General features: G+C 47.7%; 1 pseudogene; it reads left to right on the forward strand.

The window, feature by feature from the left end:
• The first annotated feature begins 2,684 nt into the window (after window positions 1–2,684).
• LOC147978163 (uncharacterized) lies at window positions 2,685–3,969 on the forward strand (annotated as a pseudogene).
• The last annotated feature ends 2,490 nt before the right edge of the window (window positions 3,970–6,459 follow it).

Below are 6,459 nucleotides of genomic sequence, written 5' to 3' on the forward strand. Positions count from 1 at the left end.
AACAAAATTGTGACAGAGATGGTTAGTGGGAGAAGGAACTTGAGACCACAGTCAATTCTGTTGTAGGGGCTGTGTGTAGAAGATAGTAGTAGCAAACATAGAAGTCACTTTGGAAAAAAAAGGGTGCATATATTGTTGTACTAGAGATCCATTCCTATATTTCACTGATATGCATGGTTGAATTGTAGTATGTGTGATAAGTGAGAATAATGTAATATGAAGCGAAACGTGGTGGACAGGGCTTCACATTGTTGTTTTTCAGTAGAATATGATGTTCGTCTCTTTTTCATATGGACTACAATATGGTCAATGGTAGCTTGCTGAATAGGTTAAGCTAGACCCAAGACATAATTTCACGGCGAGAATTTGACATGTTTAATTTTTTATGGAAAGAATATTTGCTGCTAATAATTAATGATACAAGTTCTGATTTGTTAGTGCAACATTATCTTCCATGTATATAGATTGAACAAAAAATTAGCTGAAGTGGAATGTCAAGCCTTAATTTATACTAAAGAATGATATAGGTTTTCTCTATGTGTAGAATAGGATTATTTTTCCTTGGAGAATCTACTAGCTGGAGTGGTCAATGTCGATATCCTTGTGAAAGTTCGCATGATCTTAGCATGAACCAACTCACAATGTTATCTCGAGCAGTGCTTTATTCACTTAAGTATCATTTTTAGGAAAATACTAGGTAAAAAGCCTATTGCAAAAAAATTAGACGCGAAGTTTATAAGGGTTACATGTATGCAATCTACACGGGCCTATCTAATGTTAGAGTTTCATGCCTCTAATTATTTGTATTTATCTATTCTAGCTATGGATACCAGTAGCCTTAGTTCTTTTAAAGTACAGCATCTATAAACTATAGTATTTAGATATTGTATATGAAAATATCAAGTAATTATAAATGCCATTTATGATCACAGACAATCTTGTTGTATGATTGTTTTCATGGCCTTCAAAGGAGAGATATCCTAGAAGTTGAGTGCAGTTGGAGGGGCCTCAGTCCTTTTGAGCCAAGAAAAGTTGATGGGGCCTGTCCAAGCTATGAATAGTATATGGGAAAGTGTTGAAATATTTTATGTTTCCATGGTTTCTAAATGGTAGGAGGTATGTGTACTAACCTGTACGGTTTCAAGTGCCTAATTTCATGTGTAAAAGTTTGCCAGGGAATTCTGGTTGTAGAATCTTGGAATAAGGAAACAAAATCCTACATGTGTCATATTGAAATAATGAGTGAAGTGCACTGTAGGTCCTTAAACTATTTCAGGGGTGTGATGTAGGTCCTCAAACTATGAAAATCGTCATCCAGGTTCTCGAAGTGCAGTAAGTGTGTTATTCAGGTCCAAAATCTCCCTGACCCCCTCTAACTGGCCAGCTGATGCCGTTAACCGTGAACACTAAACAGTAAACCGTGAATAGTAATAATAGCGTTCCAGTTCCATCATTTCTGTTCATGGTTTATTGTTCAGTGCTCATGGTTAACGGCGCCAGATGGCCCGTTAGAGGGGGAGATTTTGGACCTGAATGACACATTTACAACACTTCAAGGACCTGGATGATGATTTTCGTAGTTCGAGGACCTACGTGACACCCCGGAAATAGTTCGAGGACCTACAATGCACTTCACTCTTAAATAATGGATAATAACAGACATGCTTTCATGAGATGATTAATCTTAAGCATAAAAGGGCCTCCATGTGCCACCTATCATTTGTAATGCCCAATAAAGAGTTCTATGTTTTTGTATGACTTTATTTGTTTTGTTCATTATATCTGGTCGTGTATGTTACCGAATTACATTGCAAGTGAAGTGGATCTCAATATTTTCGTATGTGATTGGCTATCTTTTCTATACATGTGAAATTTGATATGCAATCAGTAACAACTAACCTGCAATGAGAAGGAAGGCATAGTGATGTAATCAGTAGCCCGATATTGAATACTAATAATAATATCAATAAAAGAATGTTCTCAATTTTTTAAGGCCCGTGGCAACGCACGGGCACTCTACTAGTAATCCATATAAATGAGAACCACTTGGACTTGATTCTTACTTACCAACACGAGCAAATGGTAGTAATTCAATTCCTAACTGTGGCATCCTTGAAACTAAAAGCCTTAGACCTACAAAAAAATATGTATAGGTACACACTTGGACTTGATTGTGCTCCCTTCGTAAAGAAATTTAACAGTGTTTAGATCACTAAGGAGTGCGAAATCCAGAGGTCCTGTGTGGCCACCGCCTCAAGTACCACACTACAACCGCCTTTGGCACCTTTGTACATCCCCTGCCAAGCAAATGGGCAATTCTTCCATTTATAATGCATGTAGTCGATGCTTCCAAGCATCCTAGGAAATCCTCTTGCTGCATTCTGTGCTAGGATCCGAGAAGTGTCTTCCGCATTGGGTGTTCTCAAGTATTGCGGTCCACACACGGCCACCACTGCCCGACAGAACTTGTAGAAACACTCTATGCTGGTGGACTCGGCCATCCGCCCATAGTCGTTGAGTGAATCACCGGGAGCTCCGTATGCAAGCATCCTCATCGCTGTCGTGCACTTCTGGATGGAGGTGAATCCAAGGGCGCCGGTGCAATCCATCTTGCACTTGAAGTAGTTCTCGAACTCCCGAATGGAATTCACAATCCCGAGGAAGAGCTTTCGGCTCATCCGATAATGGCGCTGAAATATTTTCTTGCCGTGAAGTGGAGTATCGGCGAAGTAGTCAGAGTAGAGCACGAAGTAGCCTTCGAGACGATGCCGGTTTTTTGCTTTCACCTGCTCCGGCGCCAAGCCACCTCGCCGCGGCTTTTCATTGCTCGGCAGCAGCTGGGCGAGGGCGGCGAGCACCATGAGATGCTCTTCTTCCTGGACATCGGCCTCGGCTTCCTCCTCCAACAACGCAGCGAGCGCTTCCTCGTCATCCGAGTCCATCGCCAAGGCAGGCAAATCGCAGAACACCTTGCGCCTGGTGGGCGTGTACCCGCTGCTAAACTGCCCCTCTGCGGCCGGAAATGCCCAGCTACTGTTGGAGGGGCTACCGCGGCGAACCTCTGCTATTTTTCCGGCGGGGAATGGCTATCTAGCAGTGAAGGGCGGCGGGCGGCGCCGGGATATAGCTAGTGGCGGCCGAGGGCTCGGGGGGTGGGAGGCGAGTCGGGGAAGAAAACCTTGACTTTTTCTCTACCGGTGTGGGCCAGCCGCGCTTTTCCCTTGCGCCGGAGCCCCCAATTGCCCCTCAATGCATCGGGTTCGGCCTGTGACCGCCGGGTGGAAAAAAGGACCGAACCGGCGATTTTCGACATCCTCGGGACGCGACTGGGGCGTTTTTTGTCGCTGGCGCCAAAAAGTAGCCTGAGGAGGCCTGTTGAGGGCGCGACTGGAGATGCTCTAACCACGCCGGGTCGTAGACAAGTACTGTGGGAGACACCAGGCCAACCGTTCTGCAAGAATCTTTGGCGCTTGCTTCGTTTGGTACGGTGCAGTTGCGGTTTGCGCCATGGAACACACTGTCGATCTGATGGAGACCCAGACCAATGTTCAAGGCTGCGCATCCTAAGCGCTTTGAGCATCTTCAATAGATGGTCCAAATGTAAAAATAACTAACTTTTGGATCGTCTGGGACAAAAAACGCTGCTTCAACAAACAGTCTATATGGAAAAAAAAATTGGACCGCGGCCTCCTCGTGATGTAAAATGCAACATCTCGCGATGTAAATATACATCACGAGATGCATCTGGTCCAAAACCAGCCGCCACCCGCGAACGCCCAACCTCCACTTCATTTCTGTTCTCGCCCGCGCCCGTCCGCCCGCCCGCGACATAGCCGGCCGGAATCCGCCGCCGCGACCGCCCAAATCCTCGCCGTCGGCGCCGCCACCACTCCACATCCCCTCCGCCGCTCTCCGCCTCCGCCGCCCTCCGCCCCCGTCGCCCCCGTCGCCTCCCTGCCGCCGAATTGAGTGGTAGCCGACACGGGATTCGGCACCTCCGGCGGTCCGGCTGCCGAGGTAGGCCTCCACCGGGTCTTTTAGGCTGCCGTCGACCTCCTCTCGTCGGTCGTGAGCCTGTCCACGGCCGTTGCGCCGGCCGCACGACTGCCTCCCCGCCGCCCTCCGCCCGGCTGCCGAAATAGTCTTCGCCGCCCGCCGAGCTCCTCTTGGCTGGCCTCCAACCTCATTTCTTATCACCGCCGCCGTCCGAAGCCATCCGCAGCCGTCCGCAGCAGCCAATCCAACCGGCGGCCATCTTCTTCCACCGCGCGCACAAGGTGGACATGATTTTTTATGTTATTTTCAAATATTTGCGGCTGTATAGTGGCTGGACAGTGGCTGAACAGCAGCCGGGCGGCTGCTGGCCGGTTTTGGACCATGAATTTGGATCATCTATTGGAGTTGCTCTTTTGAACCATAAATTTGGACCATCTGTTGGAGTTGACCTTTTTTCGGAGCTTCAAAACGCATTTTTTGACGGTCCAAAATTTACATCTCCGGTTTTGGACCGTCAAAATTTGGACTATCTATTGGAGATGCTCTTACTGGGTGCGAGCGATAAGCAATTAGGCATCAACGTGGCAATACCAAACAAACAAAATGCGGGCAAGCAGTCTGCAAGGAACCTACGAGAGGTAGCCAGGACAGTCAAGCTTTGTGTGTTGGCGTGGACCATGGTAGGCCATGGCTTCACATCACTAACGCTCCTGCATGGATTCTTGGGTTCCGATCAACAAATAATTCCTTCAATCTCCCGATCTTCCACGTACTTTGTTTCTGACGCACAAATGATAGGACATGTCCGGTAAAATATGTTCATTAAAAGGATAAATGAATGAACTAAAAATTAAAGAAGAGGACTAAGATTAGTGAATCTACCCAAGTTCTAATGTAGTCCCAATTTTTGCATTTCACCCCGTGGCCACCCAAAATTAGCTCATGCTTCAAATTGAATCACCAAGAGTTAATCCCTGTAGTTCCATTTCTGAAAATTTTGACATCGGGTTGCATCCAAATGTCCCAGCAGCTCATCATTAGAATACCATTAGCAATCTTGTTCGGTAGCTTTTGACTTGCCAGCATAATTTAATTAAAGAATGAAATGCCTCTCAATTTGTTGTGGAGAATAGACTGCCAGCATTATTACGCAGAAGTGCAGTAATGAATTGAACTAGTAATTGTGTGTGTGTGTGCGCGCGCGCGCGTGCGTGCACAGGGGCGGACCCATGATGAAAATGTCCTGTGTCCACGCCTAAAGTACACATATGTGGACACCAAGCTATGTTATGCATAAAACTAACATACTCAACCATTGTAGATATCCAGTAGTAAAAATGCTTGTAAAAATATTGGTCTACTTGTAATCGTAGTTGATTATATGATTTTTTGTGCCCAACTTGAACAATAACGCATAAAAACTTTGAAGACAAATTTAATCAGCTAAGGCTACACTATTTATGTTTGAACAGGCTAACATCGAAACATAAAAAACATGTTGATTGAATTTATAACTACTTACTTACATTATGTTGTAGGAGTACTGAGTTGTGCATTCAAAGGTCGAGGAATCTCTACTCCTAATGTCTCAGTTGGTAGGTCGCGTTTCGGGTTTTATTTTCGTCCCACCATTTTCGTCCAGTTTTTTTCGCCCTCTTCCCACCCCACCCATCCACGCAGCCACCCAAAAAAAAACCCACACCCGAAAAAAAGCTCCATCGATCTTATCTATCGTTGCCGCCGCCGCCGTCCAGGAGGGGGACGCCGCCCCCGCCGCCGAACTCCGGGAAACGCGGCCGCCAAGTCTCCAGGGCAGGGCGGTTTCAATCCCTGCCGCCGAACTCTGGGAGACGCCGCCGCTGCGGCACAGGGTAGATTTCGCGTCTCCACGTGGTCGCACGCACGCCTGCACCTCCACTCCCCCCCTCGATCCCGATCGGATCTTTCTCTCCACAAAAATCGCCACCGCCGGCCTCCTTCGCTCGACTCGGCCATGGTGAGGGTACACCTCCCCCAATTCCTCCCGTCGTCATCGTCATCCTCCGTGTGACCCTGCCAGATTCCACGATTTGGGGATCCCTATGAGGAGCCGGCGCGTCGTCCTCATCGCAGGCGGGGGGGGGGGGGGGGTGTTGGCATGTGCGCGTACGGAGGAGCTCCACCTCACCCACTTCAGCTTCCTCCTGTCGTCATCATCGTCCTCCGCGCGACCACGCTAGCTTCCATGGTTTGGGGGAGCCTTCCCTATGAGGATCCAGCGTGTCGTCCTCGTCGCACCCTAATTAGGTTCCTGGTGTGTCCGCACCGCCACACCCTAATTTGATTCCGACTGGAGTCTAGGACGTCAGCGCCACCAGGTACGTACATCTGGCTGTTCATCTTTCTTCCTCCGAACGAGCAGCGACCTATGCGTTTCTGATTCTAGATTTGTCCAACGATTTGCCTGATTGTTTCTCCTCTCTA

This window comes from Triticum urartu, chromosome 3A (assembly GCF_056163025.1).
Source record: "Triticum urartu cultivar PI428250 chromosome 3A, HENAU_Tu73, whole genome shotgun sequence".
Taxonomy (NCBI): domain Eukaryota; kingdom Viridiplantae; phylum Streptophyta; class Magnoliopsida; order Poales; family Poaceae; genus Triticum; species Triticum urartu.